Here is a 14,617-nt window from a genome sequence, read left to right on the forward strand (position 1 = left end):
AGTGTTGCATGTTGCATGCATGCATGCATGCATGAGGCTTTTACTCCCTCCCATTGACATGTTCATATTTCAAGCTTCATTAAAACGTTGCATGCAAGAATTAAGAGAAAACTCACCAATGCGTGTAAAAGTTCTAGTCATTTGTTCCTCACGCATGCATTCCAATTAATACGTTCGTAAACAAAATTTTCTTGAGGAAAACGAGCCCATTATTGCGTACTTTCGGAAAAAAAAATCTTCGGGCACTCATCATTTACTACTACCTTGGTTGATGATTTTTTTTCATTGACCTGTATATAAACCTCCGTCGTAGTTTAATGGTCCCCTTTGTACTTAGTGTAAAATTTTGACCGTAAATTTAACTAATAAAGTGTCAATGCATGTCATAAAAAACTATACCATTAAAAACTATGTTCAGATACGAATCCAGTGATATGATTTTTGGTGAAATGCATTAACATTTTATTAGTTAAATAGATGGTCAAAGTTTGACACAAAATACTACTAGTACTCCTACATTATTGGCGTCGGGTGCCTTGGCCAATGTTTCATCTTGTTGGACAGGATTAGAGTAAAGGCATAGGGATATTGTAGATAGGAAGTCTTGGCGATCCATTATTCCCCATCTCGGTCAGAGAGAACTATTCAACTAGTCTTCACGGTGAAGTGAAAATACACACTGCAGCAGATGGGACACTTAATTAATAAGCCGAACCAGCGTGTTGGTGTTACTAAATCAACTTTACCCAGTACTGCCATCATGTTTTCCAATGGATCACGCTTCCGCAAATACGCCTACGCACCTCTCTCTTCCATTAACTGACATATGGGCCCTCTTGAGGTAGACCCACATGTCATCGGCTTAACTATTTACACTCTGTAGTATGGTATATCCTGGTAGTAGTACTAGTAGAATTAAGATTTAATGTACTTTCTTCCCCGTCTTTCCCTCTTCTTCCTCCTCTCTTCCCCATCGTTGGCCGCACACAATTTCCCCCCGCTCCCTGCCCGCCCGCCCGCGCCATCTTCCTTGGTAGCTCGTGCGTACCATATCCCTCCGCTCACTGCTCGGCCACACACGCCATCTTCTTCGCTCGCTCGCCCGAATCCACTTCCCCACTCACTCGCAGGCACACAAAACCCCAATCACTCAGCGCCCTAAAAACCCTATGGCAAAACCGACTGACACGCAGAGCCGCGATTGGCATTCCCTCCACGATGTTCTCTTGGAGCAGATCTGTAATCGTATGGACCTGCTCAGCACCATGCATCTAGCCGCATGCTCGGTGTCTTTGTACCATCTACTCGTCTGCAACCGGCCGACCCTTTTCAAGACACCCTACTTGCTGATGCCCGATCCTCGCAGGTGGCCCAGACACCGACTTGACGATCCTACTGTTGGGTTACATAGCAGAAATTAAAATTTTCTACGCATCACCAAGATCAATCTATGGAGTTTACTAGCAATGAGAGGGGAGGAGTGCATCTACATACCCTTGTAGATCGCGAGCGGAAGCGTTCAAGAGAACGGGGTTGATGGAGTCGTACTCTTCGTGATCCAAATCACCGATGATCCAAGCGCCGAACGGACGGCACCTCCGCGTTCAACACACGTACGGAGCGGTGACGTCTCCCACGCCTTGATCCAGCAAGGAGGAGGGAGAGGTTGAGGAAGAAGGCTCCAACAGCAGCACGACGGCGTGGTGGTGGTGGAGTGACCGTTCTCCGGCAGGGCTTCGCCAAGCACACGCGGAGGAGGAGAGGTGTTGGGGAGGGGAGGGGCTCCGCCTTGGATGTGGTGCTGCAGCCCTCCCCCACCCCTCTATTTATAGGGGCAAGGGAGAGGGGGGCCGGCCCCCTCCAGATGGATCTAGAGGGGGGCGGCGGCCAAGGGGGAGGTGGCTTGCCCCCCAAGCAAGGGGGGCGCCCCCTCCAGGGTTTCCCCCCCCCAACCCTAGGCGCATGGGCCTTGGGGGGGATGGCGCCCAGCCCACTTAGGGGCTGGTTCCCCTTCACCTACAGCCCATAAGGCCCTCCGGGGCAGGTGGACCCTCCCGGTGGACCCCCGGAACCCCTCCGGTGGTCCCGCTACAATACCGGTATACCCCCGAATATTTCCGGTAACCGTATGGTGACTTCCCATATATAAATCTTTACCTCCGGACCATTCCGGAACTCCTCGTGACGTCCAGGATCTCATCCGAGACTCCGAACAACATTCGGTAATCACATACAAACCTTCCTTATAACCCTAGCGTCATCGAACCTTAAGTGTGTAGACCCTACGGGTTCGGGAATCATGCAGACATGACCGAGACACCTCTCTAGCCAATAACCAACAACGGGATCTGGATACCCATGTTGGCTCCCACATGTTCCACGATGATCTCATCGGATGAACCACGATGTCGAGGATTCAAGCAATCCCGTATACAATTCCCTTTGTCAATCGGTACTTTACTTGCCCGAGATTCGATCGTCGGTATCCCAATACCTCGTTCAATCTCGTTACCGGCAAGTCACTTTACTCGTTCTGTAATGCATGATCCCGTGACTAACTACTTAGTCACATTGAGCTCATTATGACGATGCAATACCGAGTGGGCCCAGAGATACCTCTCCGTCATACGGAGTGACAAATCCCAGTCTCGATCCGAGCCAACCCAACAGACACTTTCGGAGATACCTGTAATGCACCTTTATAGCCACCCAGTTACGTTGTGACGTTCGGTACACCCAAAGCATTCCTACGGTATCCGGGAGTTGCACGATCTCATGGTCTAAGGAAATGATACTTGACATTAGAAAAGCTTTAGCAAACGAACTACACGATCTAGTGCTATGCTTAGGATTGGGTCTTGTCCATCACATCATTCTCCTAATGATGTGATCCCGTTATCAATGACATCCAATGTCCATGGTCAGGAAACCATAACCATCTATTGATCAACGAGCTAGTCAACTAGAGGCTCACTAGGGACATGTTATGGTCTATGTATTCACACATGTATTACGATTTCCGAATAACACAATTAAAGCATGAACAATAGACAATTATCATGAACAAGGAAATATAATAATAACCATTTTATTATTGCCTCATATTTCCAACAGTCTCCCACTTGCACTAGAGTCAATAATCTAGTTACATTGTGATGAATCGTACACCAATAGAGTTCTGGTGTTGATCATGTTTGCTCGTGGAAGAGGTTTAGTCAACGGATCTGCGACATTCAAATCCGTATGCACTTTACAAATATCTATGTCTCCATTTTTAACATTTTCACGAATGGAGTTGAAGCGACGCTTGATGTGCCTGGTCTTCTTGTGAAACCTGGGCTCCTTGGCAAGGGCAATAGCTCCAGTGTTGTCACAGAAGAGAGTCATCGGCCCCGATGCATTGGGAATAACTCCTAGGTCGGCAATGAACTCCTTCATCCAGATTGCTTCATGTGCTGCCTCCGAGGCTGCCATGTACTCCGCTTCACATGTAGATCCCGCCACGACGCTTTGCTTGCAACTGCACTAGCTGACTGCCCCACCATTCAAAATATACACGTATCCGGTTTGTGACTTAGAGTCATCCAGATCTGTGTCGAAGCTAGCATCGACGTAACCCTTTACGATGAGCTCTTCGTCACCTCCATAAATGAGAAACATATCCTTAGTCCTTTTCAGGTACTTTAGGATGTTCTTGACCGCTGTCCAGTGTTCCATGCCGGGATTACTTTGGTACCTTCCTACCAAACTTACGGCAAGGTTTACATCAGGTCTGGTACACAGCATGCCATACATAATAGACCCTATGGCCGAGGCATAGGGGACGACACTCATCTTTTCTCTATCTTCTGCCGTGGTCGGGCATTGAGCCGTGCTCAATCTCACACCTTGCAATACAGGCAAGAACCCCTTCTTGGACTGATCCATATTGAACTTCTTCAATATCTTGTCAAGGTATGTGCTTTGTGAAAGACCTATGAGGCGTCTCGATCTATCTCTATAGATCTTGATGCCTAATATGTAAGCATCTTCTCCAAGGTCCTTCATTGAAAAACACTTATTCAAGTAGGCCTTTATACTTTCCAAGAATTCTATATCATTTCCCATCAATAGTATGTCGTCCACATATAATAAGAGAAATGCTACAGAGCTCCCACTCACTTTCTTGTAAACACAGGCTTCTCCATAAGTCTGCGTAAACCCAAACGCTTTGATCATCTCATCAAAGCGAATGTTCCAACTCCGAGATGCCTGCACCAGCCCATAGATTGAGCGCTGGAGCTTGCATACTTTGTCAGCATTCTTAGGATCGACAAAACCTTCCGGCTGCATCATATACAATTCTTCCTTAAGGAAGCCGTTAAGGAATGCCGTTTTGACGTCCATTTGCCATATTTCATAATCGTAGAATGCGGCAATTGCTAACATGATTCGGACGGACTTCAGCTTCGCTACGGGTGAGAAGGTCTCATCGTAGTCAACTCCTTGAACTTGTCGATAACCCTTAGCGACAAGTCGAGCTTTATAGATGGTAACATTTCCATCCGCGTCCGTCTTCTTCTTAAAAATCCATTTATTTTCTATCGCTCGCCGATCATCGGGCAAGTCTGTCAAAGTCCATACTTTGTTTTCATACATGGATCCTATCTCGGATTGCATGGCTTCAAGCCAATTGTTGGAATCTGGACCCGCCATTGCTTCTTCATAGTTCGAAGGTTCACCGTTGTCCAACAACATGATTTCCAGGACAGGGTTGCCGTACCACTCTGGTGCGGAACGTGTCCTTGTGGACCTACGAAGTTCAGTGGTAACTTGATCATGATCGTCATCATTAACTTCCTCTCTAGTCGGTGCAGGCACCACAGAAACATTTTCTTGTGCTGCGCTACTTTCTGGTTCGAGAGGGGTCATCTCATCAAGTTCCACTTTCCTCCCACTTACTTCTTTCGAGAGAAACTCTTTCTCCAGAAAGGACCCGTTCTTGGCAACGAAGATCTTGCCTTCGGATCTGAGGTAGAAGGTATACCCAATGGTTTCCTTAGGGTATCCTATGAAGACGCATTTTTCCGACTTGGGTTCGAGCTTTTCAGGTTGAAGTTTCTTGACATAAGCATCGCATCCCCAAACTTTAAGAAACAACAGCTTAGGTTTGTTTCCAAACCATAATTCATACGGTGTCGTCTCAACGGATTTCGACGGAGCCCTATTTAAAGTGAATGCGGCAGTCTCTAAAGCATAACCCCAGAATGATAGCGATAGATCGGTAAGAGACATCATAGATCGCACCATATCCAATAGAGTGCGATTACGACGTTCGGACACACCATTACGCTGAGGTGTTCCAGGCGGCGTGAGTTATGAAACAATTCCACATCTCCTTAAGTGTGTGCCAAATTCGTGACTCAAATATTCCCCTCCACGATCTGATCGTAAGAACTTTATTTTCCTATCACGTTGATTCTCAACCTCACTCTGAAATTCCTTGAACTTTTCAAAGGTCTCAGACTTGTGTTTCATTAAGTAGACATACCCATATCTACTCAAGTCATCAGTGAGGGTGAGAACATAACGATAGCCACCGCGAGCCTCAACACTCATTGGACCGCACACATCAGTATGTATGATTTCCAATAAGTTGGTTGCTCGCTCCATTGTTCCGGAGAACGGAGTTTTGGTCATTTTGCCCAAAAGGCATGGTTCGCACGTGTCAAATGATTCATAATCAAGAGACTCCAAAAGTCCATCTGCATGGAGTTTCTTCATACGTTTGACACCAATGTGACCAAGGCGGCAGTGCCACAAGTATGTGGGACTATCATTGTCAACCTTACATTTCTTGGCATTCACACTATGAATATGTGTAACATCACGTTCGAGATTCATTAAGAATAAACCATTGACCAGCGGGGCATGACCATAAAACATATCTCTCACATAAATAGAACAACCATTATTCTCGGATTTAAATGAGTAGCCATCTCGCATTAAACGAGATCCAGATACAATGTTCATGCTCAAAGCTGGCACTAAATAACAATTATTGAGGTTTAAAACTAGTCCCGTAGGTAAATGTAGAGGTAGCGTGCCGACGGCGATCACATCGACCTTGGAACCATTCCCGACGCGCATCGTCACTTCGTCCTTCGCCAGTCTCCGCTTATTCCGCCGCTCCTGCTTTGAGTTACAAATATGAGCAACCGCACCGGTATCAAATACCCAGGAGCTACTACGAGCGCTGGTTAGGTACACATCTATAACATGTATATCACATATACCTTTGGTATTGCCGGCCTTCTTATCCGCTAAGTACTTGGGGCAGTTCCGCTTCCAGTGACCGTTTCCCTTGCAATAAAAGCACTCAGTCTCAGGCTTGGGTCCATTCTTTGTCTTCTTCCCGGCAGCTTGCTTACCGGGCGCGGCAACTCCCTTGCTGTCTTTCTTGAAGTTCTTCTTACCCTTGCCTTTCTTGAACTTAGTGGTTTTATTCACCATCAACACTTGATGTTCCTTTTTGATCTCCACCTCCGCTGATTTCAGCATTGAATATACCTCAGGAATGGTCTTTTCCATCCCCTGCATATTGAAGTTCATCACAAAGCTCTTGTAGCTAGGTGGGAGCGACTGAAGGATTCTGTCAATGACCGCGTCATCCGGGAGATTAACTCCCAGCTGAGACAAGCGGTTGTGCAACCCAGACATTTTGATTATGTGTTCGCTGACGGAACTATTCTCCTCCATCTTACAACTGTTGAACTTGTCGGAGACTTCATATCTCTCGACCCGGGCATGAGCTTGGAAAACCATTTTCAGCTCTTCGAACATCTCATATGCTCCGTGCTGCTCAAAATGCTTTTGGAGCCCCGGTTCTAAGCTGTAAAGCATGCCGCACTGAACCAGGGAGTAATCATCACTACATGACTGCCAGGCGTTCAGAACGTCTTGAGTTGTTGGGAAAACAGGTGCATCACCTAGCGGTGCTTCAAGGACATATGCTTTCTTGGCAGCTATGAGGATAATCCTCAGGTTACGGACCCAGTCCGTGTAGTTGCTACCATCATCTTTCAGCTTGGTTTTCTCTAGGAATGCGTTGAAGTTGAGGGCAACATTAGCGTGGGCCATTTGATCTACAAGACATATTGTAAAGGTTTTTAGACTAAGTTCATGATAATTAAGTTCATCTAATCAAATTATTAACGAACTCCCACTCAGACAGACATCCCTCTAGTCATCTAAGTGATACATGATCCGAGTCAACTAGGTCGTGTCCGATCATCACGTGAGACGGACCAGTCATCATCGGTGAACACCTTCATGTTGATCGTATCTGCTATACGACTCATGTTCGACCTTTCGGTCTCTTGTGTTCCGAGGCCATGTCTGTACATGCTAGGCTCATCAAGTCAACCTAAGTGTATTGCGTGTGTAAATCTGGCTTACACCCGTTGTATGCGAACGTTAGAACCTATCACACCCGATCATCACGTGGTGCTTCGGAACAACGAACCTTCGCAACGGTGCACAGTTAGGGGGAACACTTTCTTGAAATTTTAGCGAGGGATCATCTTATTTATGCTACCGTCGTTCTAAGCAAATAAGATGTAAAACATGATAAACATCATATGCAATCAAATAGTGACATGATATGGCCAATATCATTTTGCTCCTTTTGATGTCCATCTTCGGGGCGCCATGTTCATCATCGTCACCGGCATGACACCATGATCTCCATCATCATGATCTCCATCATCGTGTCCTCATGAAGTTGTCTCGCCAACTATTACTTCTACTACTATGGCTAACGGTTAGCAATAAAGTAAAGTAATTACATGACGTTCCAGTTGACACGCTGGTCATAAATAAATTAAGATAACTCCTATGGCTCCTGCCGGTTGTCATACTCATCGACATGCAAGTCGTGATTCCTATTACAAGAACATGATCAATCTCATACATCACATATATCATTCATCACATCCTTCTGGCCATATCACATCACATTACACTTGCTGCAAAAACAAGTTAGACGTCCTCTAATTGTTGTTGCAAACTTTTACCTGGCTACTATAGGTTTCTAGCAAGAACGATTCTTACCTACGCCAAAACCACAACGTGATATGCCAATTTCTATTTACCCTTCATAAGGACCCGTTTCATCGAATCCGATCCGACTAAAGTGGGAGAGACAGACACCCGCTAGCCACCTTATGCAACTAGTGCATGTCAGTCGGTGGAACCTGTCTCACGTAAGCGTACGTGTAAAGTCGGTCCGGGCCGCTTCATCCCACGATGCCGCCGAATCAAGATAAGACTAGTAACAGCAAGTAAATTGACAAAATCGACGCCCACAACAACTTGTGTTCTACTCGTGCATAGAAACTACGCATAAACCTGGCTCATGATGCCATTGTTGGGTTACGTAGCAGAAATTAAAATTTTCTACGCATCACCAAGATCAATCTATGGAGTTTACTAGCAACGAGAGGGGAGGAGTGCATCTGCATACCCTTGTAGATCGCGAGCGGAAGCGTTCAAGAGAACGGGATTGATGGAGTCGTACTCGTCGTGATCCAAATCACCGATGATCCAAGCGCCAAACGGATGGCACCTCCGTGTTCAACACACGTACGGAGCGGTGACGTCTCCCACGCCTTGATCCAGCAAGGAGGAGGGAGAGGTTGAGGAAGAAGGCTCCAACAGGAGCACGACAGCATGGTGGTGGTGGAGTGACAGTTCTCCGGTAGGGCTTCGCCAAGCACACGCGGAGGAGGAGAGGTGTTGGGGAGGGGAGGGGCTGCGCCTTGGATGTGGTGCTGCAGCCCTCCCCCCACCCCTCTATTTATAGGGGCAAGGGAGAGGGGGGCCGGCCCCCTCCAGATGGATCTAGAGGGGGGGCGGCGGCCAAGGGGGAGGTGGCTTGCCCCCCAAGCAAGGGGGGCGCCCCCTCCAGGGTTTCCCCCCACCCCCCCAACCCTAGGCGCATGGGCCTTGGGGGGATGGCGCCCAGCCCACTTAGGGGCTGGTTCCCCTTCACCTACAGCCCATAAGCCCTCCGGGGAAGGTGGACCCTCCCGGTGGACCCCCGGAACCCCTCCAGTGGTCCCGGTACAATACCGGTATACCCCCGAATATTTCCGGTGACTGTATGGTGACTTCCCATATATAAATCTTTACCTCCGGACCATTCCGGAAATCCTCGTGACGTCCGGGATCTCATCCGGGACTCCGAACAACATTCAGTAATCACATACAAACCTACCTTATAACCCTAGCGTCATCGAACCTTAAGTGTGTAGACCCTACGGGTTCGGGAATCATGCAGACATGACCGAGACACCTCTCTAGCCAATAACCAACAGCGGGATCTGGATACCCATGTTGGCTCCCACATGTTCCACGATGATCTCATCGGATGAACCACGATGTCGAGGATTCAAGCAATCCCGTATACAATTCCCTTTGTCAATCGGTACTTTACTTGCCCGAGATTCGATCGTCGGTATCCCAATACCTCGTTCAATCTCGTTACCGGCAAGTCACTTTACTCGTTCCGTAATGCATGATCCCGTGACTAACTACTTAGTCACATTGAGCTCATTATGACGATGCAATACCGAGTGGGCCCAGAGATACCTCTCCGTCATACGGAGTGACAAATCCCAGTTTCGATCCGAGCCAACCCAACAGACATTTTCGGAGATACCTGTAATGCACCTTTATAGCCACCCAGTTACGTTGTGACGTTCGGTACACCCAAAGCATTCCTACGGTATCCGGGAGTTGCACGATCTCATGGTCTAAGGAAATGATACTTGACATTAGAAAAGCTTTAGCAAACGAACTACACGATCTAGTGCTATGCTTAGGATTGGGTCTTGTCCATCACATCATTCTCCTAATGATGTGATCCCGTTATCAATGACATCCAATGTCCATGGTCAGGAAACCATAACCATCTATTGATCAACGAGCTAGTCAACTAGAGGCTCACTAGGGACGTGTTATGGTCTATGTATTCACACATGTATTACGATTTCCGGATAACACAATTAAAGCATGAACAATAGACAATTATCATGAACAAGGAAATATAATAATAACCATTTTATATTGCCTCTAGGGCATATTTCCAACACCTACAGAGGTTGTTGTGGTGCCCCTAGACATGCTACCACTACCCGTCCACTTGTCCTTCATGCGCGGCCACTACTGGGCGGGCATGAAAGCCAACTGGATCGTCCTCATCCACCAATCCGGTAGTCTGTGGCGTCTCGTGGATATCTACACCCAGCGAGAGATCACCCTTCCATCGTTGGATACCGCCACCATCGAGCCTCATGGCCCACTGGAAACTCCTGCCTACTACGCACGAGACGCGTCGAGCGTTTGGTGTGACCTCCGTTTGCTGAAGGTTGTAATCTGCGAAGTGCCCACACCATCAGAAGACTACATGGATCACAAGCTCATTGTCTTGTTCGACAAGGGATTAGTCTATCTGGAATCCGGTCGCCATACATGGTTATGGCTCATCGTCAATCCTGTTGAGCCTCCATTTCTGTCTGATGCTATAGTGCATGATGGATCGTTTACGCGGCCGACGAACAGATTGGCTGCCTATACTGGTGGAAATCTATCGTCGTGTAATTGTTCTATCTCATCTCATCTTTACCTTATGAATACGACTGCCTGTTGATTGTTAGAAATTTAGAATAGATAGTATGTCTGTAACCACATCATTGCTATATGTTTCTCTCATTTCCTAGATTTTTTATGACCACACATGTTATTGTTAGAGTTGATATGAGAACAATTGGCATCTACTGATTGTTAGAATAGATATTATGAGTATAACCTCATGATTGCTATATGTTACTCTCATTTCCAAGATTTTTATAACCACGCATGTTATTGTTTAGAGTTGATATGAGAACAATAGTAAGTGCTATGGTAGAATATGAGTAGGCCATGTCATAGCTGTTTTCCTCTCATTGTTACATGATGTTTGAACCATGGCATATTGCTAGAATATGAAAGCCATTGGCTTAATTTATTTAACTTGGGGTATGATTATGACCACGACATTGCAATTCTCTGTCTATGATATGTGTCACTGTTATAATAATCTTAATTCCACACATACTCTGAACATGATTGTATATTTTTGTCCTTTTGGTCTCCAATTTGATTTGTTGCAGCAGACGCAAATGTGCTGGCCTTCATGATTCCAGGACTGGAATCATACCAGTCAATGGGTGGTGGTTTATCGCTCGTTCAACTGACGGCGGTCATTTGATGCTCATTCGCACATAGCAAATTGACCAAACCATTTCATCAAACCACATGCAGTACAATGCGTGGGGCATTCGTGACTGTGATGGCTATGGCTGCTTTGTGTTTGAGAAAGATCCCAGCTCTGTTGGGCTAGGTGTATTCAACTCAAGGCGGGTTTACAGCCTCGGCAACCACTCTATGTTCCTCGGGGCTCAATTATCCGATCATCCAACCAATCATCGATCATATCACTGGCGATGATTACCGTGCTATGCAACTTCCATTCGCCAGGGGGGACTGTGTTTACACATCATACCATGGGTTTCATGAATCACCATATCCAGAGATTCGTCGAAACAGCATTTCGCCAGATAATCTTCAGTGTGTGAAAGGCATCAAGCTTCCATGCGATGAATGGCTTTTGCAAACCTGACATGTGGCGATGTGGTTCATGCCAACAGCAAATATGCACAACTTGATTCGTACTGATATCTAGACTGAGCCATGTATCGTGCTGCTGTAGCATGACCCTCTTTTGTTGGATATTATGTATTGTAGTTAGTTTGAAGGATAGATACCTTTCTGGGATCAAGTGCATCCTAACTCACCTGCATAGGATGTACTGATAATGATGATGGAGATGCTGTGCAGAAGCCATATATATATATATATATATATATATATATATATATATATATATATATATATATATATATATATATATATATATATATATATATATATATATATATATATATATATATATAACACTGTTCTGATCACGGGATCAGAATATTATTCTGATCACAACATGAACTTCCTGAGTAACACGCGTGAACTTCCCTCTGTAGGAACCCGACCTTCGGGCTATCTTCACAACCGTGTCTCCCCGCGCGAATTATTCTGGTTAGTTGTGTTCTATATGATGTTAGTGTAATCTAGAAATGCTTTTTAGCAACTAAATACCCGTTTTAAATAGGAATCTCCCTCCTTGGCGGATTTTGCTCTCGGATCGTGATGAAATTGCGTTTTTTGCAATTTTACTGCCTGAGTTGTTCGACCTGAACTTCTCCCAGTGCTAGGTTGAACTTCCGCCAACATTGCCCAAATGGGGATTGCGATATACCATTGGAAAGCTATGGACACCAGTATCATGACCCAAGTTAAATTTTTGGCAAAATGTAAGCGGTTTAAGAGCAGTTTTGAAAACCGTTATTTCTTCATACAAAAAATGTGAACCGTATTTTCGATCGCATTTCTAAACTGAATATCGGAATGAGGCAAATTAATATGGCGTTGGAAATCTGCTGTAAAACCGCTCCTTCCACATGTTGAAAGTTTTCTCTAATTCCTTATGGTTAAAGAGTAATTTGGAAAATCATAAAATTTTGCAAACCGAACAGCCGAGTCTGTTTTTTCGATGTCATTTCTAAACGGCTAATCCAATTGAGGCAAATGACACGGCGTTGGAAAGATTATGAAAATGCGCTACTTTCTCTTATTGAAAGTTTTTTCTAATTTTGAACGGTTTAAAAGTAATTTAGAAAACGGTACAAGTTCCACTGAGTTCGTATTTTTGAGCTAATTTTTTAACCTTACGTCCGAATGTAGCAAATGATATGGCGTTGGAAAGTTTGAGGAAATGCAAAACTTTTTGGTATATATTATTTCTCCCAATTCATTACGATTTTATGTCAATTTTGAAAATGGCTAAAAACGTATTTTCGCTTTAATTTTTACAACTTTTATCGGAATGAGGCAAATAATGTACCGTTGCAAAGCTACGGAAAATGCGAAACTTTTTCATATTGATGGTTTTCTCCAATTCCTAGCTATTTTCAAGTAATTTCGAAAACGACGGGATCATTCAATCTGCCTTTATCGCGAAACAGATTCTTCAAAAATGGACCGCGTAAAGAACTTGAACTTCTCGGCATGTGTACTTGAACTTCACTCTGTTTTTTCACGTGCTTTTCTTGCTCGTAGCTCTTCATCCACTGCTCGTAGCTCTCCATCCACTCACTGGAATTGAGCAAGTGATATACCGATGGAAAGTTGTTGTAAACACGCAACTTTCCCGTGTTGATCATTTTTTCATACTCGCGACGATTGTAGAAGTTTTTCATCTGAAATTCATTTAGTGTACTTGGTGAACTTCCTGCTGTTTTCACGTTGAACTTCTGTAACATATTTTCATTTGTAATTTTCTCATCCATTTCGTTAGTGTTACACAAATGATATTCTTTTTGTATAAACCTCTCTCACAATATTTTTTTAACTTTCTCCTTCCGAGGACTTGAACTTACACAAATGATATTCCTGTCATTTTGAAATAAATTAGAAAATGATGAGATCATGATTTTTGCCTTAATCGCGGATGGAAATGCACTGCGTGAAGTAGTTAAACTTCTCGGGCATGTCTATTTGAACTTCACTCTCTTTTTGACGTGTTGTTTTTTGACGTGTTGTTTTTTGCACGGTGTGAAGTAGTGAACTTCTGGGGCATGTCTATTTGAACTTCACTCTGTTTCACTTTATTGTATTTTTCTTATATGAAATACACACCATGTAGTACGTGAACTTCCGGTTGTTATCACTTTGAGCTTCTCTCTGGTTTGAGAGAATTATTTTAAAACACAAAAATAACGTATTTTTTATGTATTTTGGATATCTAAATACACGGTGAACCTCTCTCGGAAGAATTTTTTAAAATTTTCCTCGCCGAGCACTTGAACTTCTAGCAGCCATTCTTTCCTTTTATGAGTTGTTTTTAAAAGTGCAAAAAATGGTGTTGTGTTTTTTAGTTTTTGAAAAGGTAAATCCTAGGTTTTAATAAACTCCGAACTTCTCTGTTATTTCAATTTGAACTTCACATTTTCATATTTTGGGTAAATAATTGTATTCGATTTTTATACAGAAAAAATCGAACATGGAAATACAAGGTGAACCTCTCTCGCAAGAATTTTTGAACTTCCCTGAACAGAGCACTTGAACTTCTTTCAACAAACATTTTAAGCTTTTATTTTTCTATATTTTTATTCTCACCTGAAATGCATTCCTTGCAGTACTTGAACTTCTCGTTGTTTTCACTATGAACTTCTGTCGCATTTTTGTGTGTACGTCGAATTACACGCAATTGAAGGTCGGACGTCATTTTCTTGCCATTTTAAAACATGTAGTTGGAGGTCGGACGTCCCGCAATATAAATTCTGAACCGTGCATGAAGGTGCACGTGAACTTCTTGCAACAAATCTGATGATTTTATAGACATTGAACTAATCTATCTTTTTATTTGAACATCGTTGTGTATTTTTAGAAATGTGGAAATTGGAGGTTTTTTAGAAACATC

This window comes from Aegilops tauschii, chromosome 6 (genome assembly GCF_002575655.3).
Source record: "Aegilops tauschii subsp. strangulata cultivar AL8/78 chromosome 6, Aet v6.0, whole genome shotgun sequence".
Lineage (NCBI taxonomy): Eukaryota > Viridiplantae > Streptophyta > Magnoliopsida > Poales > Poaceae > Aegilops > Aegilops tauschii.